The sequence below is a fragment of the Aegilops tauschii genome, chromosome 3 (genome assembly GCF_002575655.3).
Source record: "Aegilops tauschii subsp. strangulata cultivar AL8/78 chromosome 3, Aet v6.0, whole genome shotgun sequence".
NCBI classification, from domain to species: Eukaryota; Viridiplantae; Streptophyta; class Magnoliopsida; order Poales; family Poaceae; genus Aegilops; species Aegilops tauschii.
Window position 1 is genome coordinate 189,701,385 of NC_053037.3, and position 16,369 is coordinate 189,717,753.

Below are 16,369 nucleotides of genomic sequence, written 5' to 3' on the forward strand. Positions count from 1 at the left end.
GGAGGCCCATCTGTCCCGGTTCATGTAAGAACCGGGACTAAAGGGTTAGGGCATTAGTAATGACCCTTTAGTCCCGGTTCAAAACCGGGACAAAAGGCCCTTACCAACCAGGACAGATGACCCTTTTTCTACTAGTGTAAGATTCAAGAGCCTCCAAAATAGTGGGATCACTACTACCTAGAGTTGACACTCTTCCAAACCCACTTTTATCAATGTAATCATCATAAATAGGAGGCATGCTATCATCATAATAAATTTTCTTATCGAAAGTAGAAGGAATCAAAGGATCATATTCATTAAGCAAAGCATCCCCAAGCTTAGGACAAGCATTATTTCCAGCAAATAAATCTTCAAACATATCATACTCATTAAACATAGCATCCCCAAGCTTGTGGTTTTGCATATCATCACAATCATTCTTATAAAAAGCATGAATGGCACCAATAGTATAGTAAACATTATTATCATATTCTTCCAAGCAAGTGCTAAAAAGATTTTCAAGATCATAAGGGATATCGTTGTCTTCCCAATCATAATCATTGCAACAAGTAGTAGGTATCACAAATTCATACTCAATATCATCATCCTCCATCAACATATTTGATTCACTTTCATGAGGCAAAATGGTGATAGGAGCAACATTATTTGGGAGAGATACTTTTTACCTTTATTCTTTCTCCTTTTCTTCTTCTTCACCACATCATGTGTGGGTTTAATTAATTTTTTCAAGCTTCTTGTTGAAGAGATTGATTGGATAGGAAGCTCCTCCTCCTTACCTGATTCATCATAATAAATACTAGGAGGGTATTGGGAAATACTTTCCCTTTCATTAGTACTCTCTTCATATTCCATTTGTTTTCTTGTCTTTAGGTAGTTGGTAATATAAGGATTCTCAATGCAATTTATCGCACAAAACATATAAATTTCCTCTATATCAAAATCAAGAAATCTCTGGAGATTAAATTTTGGAAAACCCTTAGTTATACATTTCATTTATTCATACCCCAAAAGAAGACTAAGCTCTTTATGATGCTCAAGGGTAATCAAGTTATCACAAATTTTGGACACGATTTGATCATGAAAGAATTTGCATTGGAGATTTAAATGACCATGTTCATTGCAAAGTTCACAAGGATGGCGAAAAAAATTACATCTTTCAGCACAATCATCTAGCCTCTCTTTTCTAAATATTTATGCTTCTTACAAAATCTATCTTCCCTTTTTGGTGTGCAAATGCACTCCCAATTCATTACGCAAAAATTGACATGCTTATAAGAAACATTTTTGTCATGACTTGTGCAATCATCATTAGCATTTTGGATATTCAAAGAATTTATACTAACAACATTGCAATCATGCTCATCATTCAAATATTTTGTGCCAAATATTTTATTGACTTCTTCTTCTAACAATTCAGCACAATTTTCCGAACCATCATTTTCAAGAAAGATATTATAAAGATGATCAATAATATGATGCAACCTTGATTCCATTTTTATGTAATTTTCATTTATAAAACCAAATTAGTGATAAAACAAGAAACTAAAAGATTTAATTGCAAGATCTAAAGATATACCTTCAAGCACTCACCTCCCCGGCAACGGCACTAGAAAAGATCTTGATGTCTACTACGCAACTTTATTCTTGTGGACACGTGTTGGGCCTCCAAGCGCAGAGTTTTGTAGGACAGTAGAAATTTTCCCTCAAGTGGATGACCTAAGGTTTATCAATCCGTGGGAGGTGTAGGATGAAGATGGTCTCTCTCAAACAACCCTGCAATCAAATACAAGAAATCTCTTGTGTCCCCAACACACCCAATACAATGGCAATTTGTATAGGTGCACTAGTTTGGTGAAGAGATGGTGATACAAGTGTAATATGGATGGTAGAAATATATTTTAATAATCTGAATAAATAAAAACAGCAAGGTAGCAAATAGTAAACGGGCACAAAAACGGTATTGCAATGCTTGAAAATGAGGCCTAGGGTCCGTACTTTCGCTAGTGCAATCTCTCAACTGTGCTAATATAATTGGATCATATAACCACCCCTCAAAGTGCGATGATGAATCACTCCAAAGTTCCTATCTAGCGGAGAACATAAGAATAAATTGTTTGTAGGGTACAAACCACCTCAAAGCTATTCTTTCCGTTCGATCTATTCAAGAGTTCGTACTGAAATAACACAAAGCTATACTTTCCGTACGATCTATCCTAGAGTTCATACTAAAATAACACCAAAGCAAATTCATATTCATAATACTCAGTCCAGCACAAAGAACTTCAGAGAGTGCCCCAAGATTTCTACCGGAGAAACAAAGACAAGAAGGTGCATCAACCCCTATGCATAGATTACCCCAATGTCACCTCGGGAATCCACGAGTTGAGTGCCAAAACATATATCAAGTGAATCAATATGATACCCCATTGTCACCACGAGTATTCAATTGCAAGACATTTATCAAGTGTTCTCAAATCCATAAAAGTATTCAATCCGATAACCACGAAATCTCAAAGGGAAAAACTCAATTCATCACAACAAGATAGAGAGGGGAAAACACCATATGATCCGACTATATTAACAAAGCCCGCGATACATCAAGATCATGACATCTCAATAACAAGAGAGAGAGAGAGAGATTAAACACATAGCTACTGGTACAAACCCTCGGCCCCGAGGGTGGACTACTCCTCCTCATCGTAGTGGCCGCCGGGATGATGAAGATGGCCACCGGAGATGATTCCCCCCTCCGGTAGGGTGCCGGAAAGGGTCTAGATTGGTTTTCGGTGGCTACAGAGCCTTGCGACGACGGAAATTTTGATCTAGGTTAACCCCTGATGGTTTCTCTATTTATAGGAGTTTTTGGCGTTGGTTTCACGCTAAGATGGGCCTCGAGGTGAGCACAACCCACCGGGGCAAGCCAGGCCAACCAGGGGCGCCCAGGTGGGTTGTGCCCTCCTCGTGGCTCTTCTGGCCCTCTCGTGAAGCTTTGGGGGTCTCTTTTGTTCCAATGAAATTGTCAAAAAGTTTCAGCTCATATGGAGAACTTTCATTTCTGCACAAAAAACAACACCACGGTAGTTTTGCTGAAAACAGCGTCAGTCCGGGTTAGTTCCATGCAAATCATACCAAAACCATATAAAATTGTTGTAAACATGGCATGAATACTTCATAAATTATAGATACATTGGAGACGTATCAAGGCATTAGATTAACAATAACACCGGTTAGAGATGACCTTAAGGTAACAGTGTGATCACTTCATTTTACATGCACCCTTACATTAACAACAGCAAAAAGTTGGTATAAGGACATGCGACAGTGGACGCATCAGCACAACGTACCTACAAGGAGGCATAAAGTGGCGATGCCGAGTTTGTTCATACTCTGTGAGGGCAGCAAATCTAATCTTGGAGACCTTTTACTATGTGAGGGCAGCAAATCTAATCCTGGAGACCTTTTAATATGTGAGGGCAGCAAATCTAATCCTGGACATACTCTGTTGACTTGTCCACCAGCCACCACTTTCTACCCTTTTTTCAACCAATAATAGATTTGTTCCTTATCCAGTTTGTACTGCCTTTTCCCTTTATTTCCCTTTTCAACCAAGAGATCGATTGGGTATCCAGTCTCTACTACTTTCCCCATGTTATTTCCTCTTTGAATCAAGTCCTAGATTCATGCTACGAATTTTCCCCCTTTATCCGTTGTTTGAACCAAGTCCTAGATTCGACTGCAGGAAGTAGCTTTACCTCCAATAATACTAAAAATTTAGGTGGCTTTGGAAGAGCTGATGAAAGTAGAAAAAGATGCACATGCAGACACATGGGGAGCTGGGGCAGTAGAGCAAGGCCGCTTTCGAAGAACTTATACCTGACGATCGTCGGGATGTCGGCGGGGACAGGTCGAATCTGCGCAGAATACGGCAGCGAGGAAGAAGGGTCAGAGGACTTCCCGAGCTGGTGGTGTGTCAGAGAGAATGGCACGGGCAGAGGATCGGGACCCGTCGGCAGCTGCGGGTTTCCTCCCTCGACACCGATGACCGCGTGAATGATGCACCTAGTACTCTACACACACTGGCCGGATCTGTGACCAACGGTGAGCAGAGAGAAAATGTCGCTATCGCTGTCTTGTTTAGATCTGGAGAGGATGAGAGAATGAAGAGAGCAACCCTAGTAAAGCAAGCGCTCAGGCCCCTGCCTATATATATAGTGAGTGATTATCTTTTTCTCTCCACAACAAGTGTTTCAATTTGTGTATGTGGCATTAAAGAAAAGAAATTCTCTATTTAACGTGATTAACTGTGCGACTCCTACTTACTAGTAGTAGTATTGTTCACTTGTGCTCCCCGGCCCTCCATTCATTGAACAGCCCCACGGGTGAATAGACATACAATACTAGTATTTATATAGAACGAACAAGCTCGAACTATTTTGGCTTTGAGATATCGATGGTACATTTTGACCACATTGCATCAATGGACTCAGTACTTTGAAGTAACCTATACGTATAAACACATGCACGGTTTACATTCCGAATCGCTAGCTAGAGCTTGAACTGTATTTACTTACATGTAACACATTTTTCTTTTGGTTTCCTGCTCCATGGGGCAATTCATCGATACAAAATTATACTCCCTCCGTTCCTAAATATTTGTCTTTCTAGAGATTTCAACAAGTGACTACATACGGAGCAAAATGAGTGAATCTACACTCTAAAATATGTCTATATACATGCGTATGTGGTAGTCCATCTGAAATCTCTAAAAAGACAAATATTTAGGAACAGAGGGAGTACTATGAGTAGTTAAAAGCTGAGGGAGGGGCTTTTCCCGGGCTATACACGCGGCAGTTTTCACGTGGGCGGTTTGACAGAGAGCCGAGGAGGGTGAGGGAGTAGCGGATTCAACTTACTGCTGGAAAGGTAGGGTTGTGCGATTTGACGGCACATTACTACTGGAAAGACGGGGTCTTGTGATATGACTACTCACTATAGTCATTAATTACTGCGCTACGACAGGGGTGATGCCCCCCTTCTGTTCCCCACTCTAATCTAGTGCATGACACGTCGACCCAGATGCTGGCACTCCCACATGTCGGCAAAGTACTTCAGAAGGAGCAAAGAATCATGCGGTATATGTAGTGTATTATATACTAGTACTACTACTCACGTCGGAGGAGTGCGAACCATGGCAGCTCAGTGAACCAGCAGGCAATAGGCCATAGAAAACAATATGGTGATATGGCCATAAAAACGATGTGCTACAGTCCAGTCTGTAGCATGTACAGTACTACTCCTCTTCCTCCTCGTCTCGGTTCATCGCCATCATACTTTCCACATTCCTGTGTTTTCAGTATCCTGCGAATCAAAGAGGACCTTAGACTGGTTTAGGTCCAGTTGTTTTTTATAACTGTTTTATGTCCAATTTTAATGAACGTGCTCCGATTTCTATGAAAATAATCCGGTTTTCATGTAGTAATTCATTTATTTATTTATTCTTCTGCGGGAGGTTTGCATGTAATTCGTGAGGTCAAAAATGTAAAGTACGCTGGTTCTATTCTGCTTCTCCAATTAATTCCCTCTGCATGCTAATTGAGGATGCATCATTGACCGTTCAACGTCTCGGGAACCGCTACCCTATCCCTCCTTGGCATTCAAGCCATATCAATGTAAATGCGGGTCAAGAAGAGACTAGTCATTTACAACATTGTGCACCACGACCATGTGTGGGTGCGACGTGAACGGCACAGGCATGTTGTACTTATTCCACTTTCTCGTTTTGAACTAGTGACTTGTAGTAACACTCAGTTTTGAATATATAAGTTTGGTTGCCGCGCCAATATATACAGCACTCCCTCCATGTAGGTTCGGTCGCTAAAGCCAAAATTAGACACAAAACATGATGGTGACGGACCAGTCTACCTCTGTCCTGGTTTATTGCTCCCCGTCGTAATCGGTGCCAAATTTTGACCATAAATTTGACTAACAAAAGGTTCATGCATGTCACCAAAATTATATCATTGGAAACTATGTTCAAATAAAATCAAATGATATAATTTTTGTTGACATGCACTAACATTTTGTCAGTTAAATCTTTGGTCAAAATTTAGCACAAATTACAAAAGGGACTAATAAACCAGGACCTAGGTAGTACACCAGGTCGAAGACAGTGATACTACATATAATTAACACCAAATAAGAGCAAGGGATCACACATGTCATTTACGACTGGAATAAAAATGTCATACACTAATAAAACATTAAGGCCACAAGGCGATGCAGTACTAGATACAGGAGGCAAGAAGAAAGATACATCCATTGACGATGTCCACCTCCTCGACTCAGGGCGCCGACCCACCGAACGGCGGCTAAGTAGCAGCGGCTTTCGTGGCCAGGTCGACGTGCTTCTGAACAATGGCGTCCAAATATTCCAGCCGCTGGAAGAAGGCCAATGTCTTTCTGTACTCGCTGGCCTTGTAGTGGCCTATGTAGACGATTTCCTCGTAGACGTGGATGTGCAGATCGACAGTTTCTTGCATGGCGAGGCGCTGCGGCGAGCGCGGCCTCCAGGTGCACATTCTTCATCTCGACCTCTGGCATCTTCAGGGCCACCAGTGCTTCAAAGAGTTCGTCACCTTGGAGGCCGATGAGGGTGGCAGGCAACAAGGAGCCTGGGCGCGTGGGCTGGAGTACTACGGCAAGGTCGTCCGCGCGCTTCTTGACGGCGGTGAACCTGTGAATGGAGTCGACCATCATCTGGCACATGCAAGAGGCGAAGCCGGCGTCGACGAGGGCTATGACGCCAGCAGTCGCCAGCACCGTCTGGAAACGTTGCACGGTGCAGGGCCGCAGGTCGACGTCTTGGACGATCCGGCACAGCCGACTGCCGCTCGTGTCCATCGACGCCATGGGTGCTCGTGGCTTCTGGTCACTTGGTCTTGGTCTTGGATTAGAGTGGGCAGTGTTGCGCAGAGACTAGGAGTAGATGGATTGGAGGTGGTGGGGCGCCTTTATATGAGAGTCCATACTGCGTTGCATTCACATCGTGCTGGCACCATTCTGCTTCTCCAAACTCTGCATGCTAATTGAATGCGGAGGCATCATTGACCGTTCAACGTTTCGGGAACCGCTACCTCTACCTTGTTGGCATTCAAGCCGTATCAACATAAATGCATGTCAAAAAGAGACTAGTCAGTAGTAGTATACTCAATATTGTGCACCGCGACCAAGGCGGAGAGGAAAACGAGAGAACTACGTATTTATTTATGGTGTACATTCACTCATTTTGCTCCGTATGTACTCATTTAGGGTGTAGCCACTTGTTGAAATCTCTAGAAAGGCAAATACTCCCTCCGTTTTTATTTACTCTGCATATTAGAGTTGGCTGAGGTCAAATTTTCACAAAGTTTGACCAAGTTTATAAAAAATAATATAAACATTTATCATAAAAAAATATATGATGTGAAAGTACATTCAATAAGAAATCTAATTGTATTGATTTGTTATTGCTTATGTTAATATATATTTTTATAAACTTGGTCAAAGTTTATAAAGCTTGACTTTTACCAAAGCTAATACGAGGACTAAATAAAAATGGAGGGAGTATTTAGGAACGGAGGGAGTAGTCCCTCCTTTCCGGTTTACAGGGCTATACTATTAAGAGCAAGTACAATAGTGGGCTTATAGTCAAAAAATAGTGGGCTTATAGCCTGCTTACATGGCAATTTTATCTCATGCAAGAGCCTGGCTATATGCGTGCTCCAAGGCTCCGCACCACGCCCCACCCCTACACATAGACTGCCACGCGAGCGTTCGCAACTACCACGTTCGGGTTGCGCTTGGCTCTTCGCCTCTTCGAGAAGACGAACAATGATGTTACTACTTCTACAGTATCAAATCAACTGCTGCATGTCCGTCCACCGCGTGCAGGAGGGATAGCTTGTTGTAGTAAGCAAAAGCACGTCCTCGTCTGCGAGCCACCGCGGGCATGGGCGAGGGAGAGGGCGTGTAGTAGTAAAATCAAGCTTCTCCTCGTTGTACGAGTTGACGCGATACATCATAGCACTGGCCCCACATGCTTGCCTCTAAACTTGGCTAAAAGACCCGCAGTGTACAATATATTTGCTGCAACCTTTAACATTTACCCCACCAAAAAATAAAATATATATTCCTGTCTTGACCAGATGAGCGTGCAAAGTACAATCACCAGGATGACAGGTAGGGCTAGAAGATTATTTTAATAAAAATGCTTTGAGGCGGCCTCATAGCATGGAGCCGACCCCAACGATTTTAAGCTTAGAGGCATGGTACACGCTATCCTAGACTATGTCACTATACCTCCCCTACACATGAAACCACCACACGAGCGTCCGGTTTGCGCTTGGCTCTTCGCCTCTTCGGGAAGTTGAACAATGATGGTACTATTGCAGTGGAGTATTATAGTATGCTTTTGGCCATCTGACACCGAATGAACTGTTGCATGTCCATTGCGTGCGGGAGGGAGAGCGTGTAGTGAAAGCTTCTCCTAGTCCTGCGAGCCACCATGCTCATGGGTGAGGCAGAGGGCGTTGTAATCAAACTTCTCCTTGTTGTATGAGTTGACGCTACACATCAAAGCAGTGCACTCGATATATTTCAATAATTTGCGTTTACCGATGCATTAATTACAGCGCATGCATGCATGCCATGACTTTCTTTTTGATACTTGCATGTGTTGATTTAATGCACCTTGAAGTAGTATGAATATGTGATGGTAAAACTTTGTAATGCCCCGGCCCTAAAGCGAGAGATGGTTGTTGATATGTCTCCAATGTATCTATAAATTTTTTATTGTTCCATGCTGTTATATTATCATTCTTGGATGTTTTATAATCATTTTATATCACTTTTTGGGACTAACCTATTGACATAGTGCCAAGTGCCAGTTGCTGTTTTTGCATGTTTTTCACATCGTAGAAAATCAATATCAAACGGAGTCCAAACGCCGCAAAAGTTTTTGGAGATTTTTTATGGACCAGAACACCCAAGATGGGTCAGAGCAGCACTTGGGAGTGCCCCGAGGGGGGCACAACCCACCAGGGCGTGCCAGGGGGCCCTGGCGCGCCCAAGTGGGTTGTGCCCACCTCGGTGGCTTCCCGCACCCCCTGTCGATGTCAAAACCGGCGGATCTCGGGTAGGGGGTCCCGAACTGTGCGACTAAGGTCGATGGCAACAGGAGACAGGGGACACGATGTTTACCCAGGTTCAGGCCCTCTCTATGGAGGTAATACCATACTTCCTGCTTGATTGATCTTGATGAATATGGGTATTACAAGAGTTGATCTACCACGAGATCGTAATGGCTAAAACCCTAGAAGTCTAGCCTGTATGATTATGATCGTCCCTATGGACTAAACCCTCCGCTTTATATAGACACAGGAGGAGACTAGGGTTATATAAAGTCGGTTACAGAGAAAGGAATCTTCATATCCGGACGCCAAGCTTGCCTTCCACACCAAGGAGAATCCCATCCGGACACGGGTGAGAGTCTTCGGTCTTGTATCTTCACAGCCCATCAGTCCGGCCCATGTCAAACAGGCCGGACGTCCGAGGACCCCTTAATCCAGGACTCCCTCAGTAGCCCCCGAACCAGGCTTTCAATGACGATGTGTCCGGCGCGCAGATTGTCTTCGGCATTGCAAGGCGGGTTCCTCCTCCGATGATTTCAAAGAGCTGTATTCGGCCTTCCATTTAATGTCGTACCCCTCGGCTTCTGTGCATCCACGGCTCCAGCTTCCATGTGTCGAGTGAATACGAGAGGTCAGGGTACTTTTTTCACATAACACCCCGGCCATGTAAGAAGAGCGTCTATTTAAAGAGATTGGATCTCAGATCCATTCCACACCACACGGAAAAATCCTCAGAACATGCTAGGAGGAACCATTCCAACATGGCCAGCGCTCCCAGTTCTTCCTCCCGTCCCCATGGCTCCGAAAAAGGTGATTGGGAGAGTTGTTCTGTATCCCACGGTCAGCTAGTGAAGCTGCAAACACAGGGATTTCTTCCCCCCGCGGATCTAGTCCCCGTTTGAGCAGGATTGACTTCCTTCAACGGCGGGGCTCAGGCGGAGAATTTCCCCAATCCATCCAGGGGGAACGAGTGTGCTTCGTTCCCTACTTGCTAAGAGGCGTCGGATTTCCAATCCACCCGTTCCTCCGAGGACTTCTGGAGTATTATGGCCTCCAACTGCACAATTTCACTCATGCCTCCATCCTGCACATTGCAGGTTACGTTGCTCTTTGTGAGCTATTCCTGGGCTATGTGGCCCATTTTGAATTATGGAGGAAACTATTCTGCCTCGTCCCTCGTAACCAAGAGGGATCAATATTCGAAGTGGGTGGAGCCGAGGTATGGTGCATCGCCGGGACCACATACCTGTCCGGTACACCGAAGAAGGCGTCCGAAGAGTGGCCTTCCAAATGGTTCTATATTGAGGACGTCGCCCTTCCTGACCCAGTCCGAATGGGTCTCCCCGAATTTTCAAGCGCTCCGTTGAAGAAACGCCACCGCTGGTGCCCTCGGAGCCTCGAGGAGGAAGATAGCGCAGAAGTCCATCAATTGATGGGCAAGATAAAGACGCTCGCCAAGTCCGGACTATCAATAGTCGAGGTAATGGCGACTTCCATAGTGCGGGGGGTTCAGCCACTCCAATACAGAGGGCTTCCCATGTGGCACTATAATGGGGAAGATGACGCCTCCCGCTGTGGTTGGAAGGGTCCGGACACCCCCGCCTCTTTGGCCAAAATATTGGCCGAACTGTACAAGGGGAGAAAGAGGAGTTCACTCATATTAAATGTCAAGATGGATTTTCCATGTACAATCCTCCTAGCTGGGTGAGTTATAATCCCACCACTTTACTCAACCCTCTCCCTAAGTCACTTTTAATTAACCCATCCATTTACAACAGGAATGGCGGAAGGTTACCGAGAGGATCCATAGCCCCGCCCCGCAGCCAGAGGATCACAACCGGGACCTTGATCCCGGATTCGAAGAGGATCCGAACATATTTGTGGAGCTTGAGGATGGAGTGTTCTACCAGGCGAGCTATGACGGCACGGGAGTGGCCATCACCGCCAACTATCCCGGTCTCCTCCCTGCCTCACATGTAAGTGATCAAGAGTCACCTCCTTCGAAAGAGCTTCCTCATTACGCCTCACTCACCGCACTATTTTGTGCTTCAAAGGGGAGGCGCCCATTGCCTCAACGTGCGCCAGAGGCATCTCCTAAGAGAGCAGTGCCCGCACCAAGCAAATCTTCGAAGAGGAAAGCGAACGACAGCACGACAGAGCCTTCAACAAAGAGGTGTGGTTTTTGATCATGCCCCCTGGCAATCACATCAAATTGTGACATTATCCGCTGTGTCTTATCAGGAAAAACGTTCGCCGGACTATGTCCGGGGATCTTGCCGGTCGCGCCTCCACAAGTCAGGTTCCCGACCCTGCTTTAAAGGCGAGGGTTGATACGGGAGTGACGCCGGATTGTCCTTCAGCAGAGTAGTCGGATGATGTATCCGTCATAAACTCTGAAGTGGAAAGCGCCATGAATCATCGGCGCCGGCGGGCCGCTCTTCGCGACCCCGGTTTTACAAGGGAGGCATTCAACGCCTTCAGCTCGGCTGATGCATACATCCGAGCTGCTCGAGACGGGCTTATCAGAGCCACTGACCAGCATTTGAAAGATATGCGGGTAAGTACACATTTGTACAAATCTGATAATTATATACCAGTAGCCCCCGAGACTTGAAGCAGTTGATACAGCTGATTTAAGGATCATTGTATAACCAGGTGCTCACAGAGAAGAACAACTTGTTGTCTCAAGAGCTGGAAAAGTGTCGGACCCAGCTAGCTGCTGCTACCGCCGGAATGGAGGAATCCAAGAAGGCATCGCCTGGTAATGTTCCCCTCTATCGAGAAAATATAGTCATATACCAATAATATTAAATCATTTTGTACTCCCCATGGCAGGATCATCAGATCAACTGAAGAAGGCCCTGCAAGGCGCGCAAGAGGCCAAAAGGCAACTGGTCGCGGGCGATCGTGTACTGACACAGGGTCAGGGATGAGAAGAATAAGCTGCAGGATTCCAACAGTCTGCTGGGCGAAGAACTAAAAGATGTGCGAGCCCAGCTAGCCGACTCCATGAAGGAGAATAAGAGGCTACGAGGCGGCATATTCAGTATGCTTTTCGAACTTGTCTCCCTATAATTCAGCGAGGGCAGGAACTGACAGATTTATGTCTGCAGGTATGTTGACTGGTCGTCCCGAAGAGGAAATGTCCGGATCTCAAGGCGACCTATTACAAGAGCTTTCCCAAAGGCACGAGCAAATTTGGCAAGCAATGCAGAGTGTTGCCAAGGCTTTATGGCCATCCGCCTCCCTTCCAGGAAGTATGGCGGAGCTCGTGGAGCTATTCAAAGGAGCCCAGCGGCGTATTCGATTATGGAAGATATCAGCCTGCTGAGAAGGTGCGCGAGAGGCCTGGGCCATGGTGAAGACACGGTACACCAAGCTTGATCCAAATCATATGGCCCGGGTTGGACCTCTAGGGTCGGACGGAAAGGAAATTCCCGTTAGTTTGGTATATGACCAGTAAAAGTAGCCGCAAAATATTCCCAACAGGATTGTAAGCTAGACAGCCTGTTAGATGGCATAGAGGAGGAAATTTTTGAGTCCCAGTGACTATGTACATTCCTTGACATAATTGTCCCTAGCCGGATTGTAAAACGATCGTCATGGCAGACCTTTTCGCTTCGACCTCTGTACCCGAAGGTACGGAGTGTCTCCGAATACCTGAGCGGCAAGATAGACCGGGGTATGCGTGGAAACCAGGCGTAGGGGTCATAGTTGCTTGAACAGACAAGTTGTATCCTGCTAGCTATGTTATATTACATTGTAATTGTAAGAAACATCTTCTAGAGAGAATAGTTCTATTAAGGGTTCCTTTCCCTGGGTGAACATGTGTAAATATGCATGTCCGAACTGTGATTGAAAAATCGCAGTATACGTAACATGTGGGGGTTCATAATGTAATGAGTGTGAAAACATCTTTAGTCCGCCGACCGAATATTCCCTTAAGAACGCTAGCTTTCGGCTTCACCCAGTCTGAGGTACACATCCGGATGACCCGGCAGTAACAATTGCAGAGGTGCTCCCTTTATGCCCTAGCCAAACAAACGGGAATGTTAGTGGGAAACGACACCTATGGGATCACAAGAATCCCTACTACGGTTGCCGGGGCGCGGAGTTGTGAGAAGAGCAGGATTAACAATCAGCACAACGATTGTTTACCCAGGTTCGGGCCGCGAGGATGCGTAAAACCCTAGTCCTGCTTTGGTGTGTATTTGAGAGAGTTCTTGAGCTCTCGAACTAGCTATGGTGGTTGCGTAGTTCCAAAGAGCCGAATCCCTCTCCAGTATGCCATGGGCCTCCTTTTATAGTCAAAATGGGCTGCCACAGTGGCACACAGGAGGTGGAAAGGCCTACAGTACTGTGATCTTATCGCCCGCATTACAGGACAAGACGCATTTAATACGTCGCTTAGGTGTTCCCTAGCTTTATCGGGGATGGGGAGCGAGGCCCGTCCCGTCCGTCGCCGCTCCTCTTTGCTTCGCACGCGCCCTGGCCAGCGATGCATGCGGCACCATGTAGGCAGGCAAGCAGCTGAGGTGGTGCGGTGGTAGGGTCTTCACGAAGATCCGCATGCCGCCACGCAGGCACTCGCTGATCTGGCCTGGAAGCTGCATGTTGCCACGCGGGTGCCAGCCCAACTGGTCGGTTTGGCAGCTGCATGCAAACAGCGGTAGAAACTTGGCTGGTGTGGGCCTGGTAGTGGCCCCGCTGATATCCTCGGCAGGGGCCTTGCCGGGGGCCCGGCAAGGGTCTTGCCGTGGCGCGCAGTCGTCCCCGGCAAGGATCTTGCCAGGGGTCTTGTGGCCTTCCTCGGCAAGGATCTCGCCGAGGGCCATCGTCTTCTAGTCCTCATATGATCTTGTGTGTTTATGATCTTGACAAAGATCTACATGCCACCACGGAGGTGCCTCCCGAGCCCTGGTCCCAATGCTGTTGGTTGGGTTGGAACCTATGGGCTCGAGGGTGGCTCACTCCGTTGGTGTGGGCGAGCTGCCCCGGCAAGGGTCTTGCTGGGGGAACCTGCTCCGTCCCTCTGCTTCTTTGTGTCCTTGGTCTTGGCGTTGTCTTGGGCTTTGGCTTCTCTCCGGCCCCCTCCTCTGCCCTGCTCAGTGTGGCCGTGGCACGCGACTCCGACTGCCCGTGCACAAGTAAAGGGGTACAAAGGTGTCCCCTACTTTTGTACACCGACAGGAGCCCCCGGGCCTGGGCCACACATAAGCGCGACACGTTGTTGGGCCAGGCCCAGAACGGTGCGCGGGCAGGCGGGGCAGATTTTCACCGCAGTAACTCTTCGCTCGCTGCGCTTCCCCACAACCCGCGTTGGACGCGCGTCGCGGAGGATCATGCATGACGTGGGCGGCGTGCGTGGGGCGGTTTCCGCACGCATGCGTCACATCGTGGTAAAGAGGCGGTTCGCGCCTTCCCCATAAAAAGGGGGAGGCGTGGAGGCGCGGCTCATTTAATGAATGGGCTCGGGTCGCAGTCTTCGAGGCGTCCACGCCCCATGATCACAGGGCGGGGAACGGTCGTCTCACCCGTCTTTTCGGTCCTGCTCGCCCGCCACGCGTCCTCGATGCAAGTGGCAGGTGGCGGAGGTGGGAAACCGGGCCATCACTGATTGGGGCGACGGGTCGGTCCCGATTCCCTGCGCCTCGGATGGCTGGATTGGCTGAGTGGGGCGGCCGAGCCTCAACCCCGCCTTCTTATAAGGAGGGGGAGGGAGGGCGTCATCCCACATTCCTTCCGCATCCATCCTTTTTCACCTTTTCTTCTTTCCTCCATCTACCATGGCGAGAGGAGGTGCTGGGCCTTCGACGGTGGCGGCGAGGGTCGCTGGTCGCTAGCGCGTCCCTCCTTCCCACAAGCCCGTGGTGGCGGAGCCAGCCACGAGAGGAAGGGGGAGGGGGCGTGGCCGAGGTCGCTGCGGCGGCCGGGGGAGAGGGGACGAGGTGGCGCGGCGGCCGTGCCTCTGCCAGCGGTGCCCCCTGCGATGGAGGGTCATGTCGGGGACCGGCCCCGCGAATTCTTCATCAGGCTGCGCCGGCCACCGCGTCGTCGTCTCCGTCTTCCCACCCCCTTCGCCCAGGAGATGGAGCTCGATCCGCCCCAGACCCTCAGATTGCACATGAGGGGCTGCGGGACCGGCGGCACGCGGGTCGACGTCGACTTCCCCACTCCGCATGTCATGTATCTCCGTCGCGGATGGAAGACGTTCGCCTGCATCCATAGCTTGACGATGGGGCTCGTCCTCTACTTCAAGTTAATGGAGGGCGGCTTGCTCTCCGTCAAGGTCTTCGGAGACCTTGGAACTCGCCTGAAGTGCTGCGTGGAGAGCTCCTCCGACGATTAAGATTCCTCCTCAAGCGGGAGTGACGAGGAGGACAGCGACAGCGGCGACGAGGGAGTCGAGTGGCAGGATGCCGACTCCGACTTCGACTGACCGCGCCGCCCCTCCCTCGGCCACGCGCCCTGCCGGGGGCCATCCTCGCCAAGCTCTCCATCGGGGTGCTCCCCGTCGTCTCCTTGGGCGGCTGGCATAGGAGGGCCGGAGAAGGCGAAGAAGGCGGGTGGCGGCCGTCAACTCGGAGTACGCGGGCACCGACGCCTTCGTCGCGTATTGTCGGCCTACTGCCTCGTCTTCCAGCTCCTTTCCCGGCACCAAGATGTTCTCTTGGTGCCTTCTGCTCCTTGCACCTCGCCTAGGCGCCCCTTTTGCTCTTCGCCGTCTTGCTCCACCTTCTGAGGAGAGGGACAAGAAAGGGATTACGGGCACCTCATTTCTTTTTAGTTTGTAAGCCTGCGGGCACTTGTTAGATTTGAAACTTGTAATCCCCTTGTTCATGTTTTTCTTTCCGTACGAACTGTACCTGTATGGGACATTTTTAATGAAAAAGGGTGCTTGTCGGGTTCTTTGTGCGTGAGCGAGGCCCATGCCAAGGACGAATCCTTGTTATTTTTAAGATAAACATTGTCGCCCGGCAACAGGCCTTGCCGCTTCCCTACTTCAGTCGACCATTCTCGCGCTCTCGGCGGAGGTAGGGGCGAAGTAGAGTTAGGCACCTTGTTCATCTCCTCGCCACCGCGGCTACCACCAAATTCCGACCCGAGAGGTAGCTCTCAGGTACGGGAAAGAGGGAGCACGGTGGTTTTTGGATCATAGACAAGGTTTCACATGTCCCAGTTCTATACGGAAATGCATAACA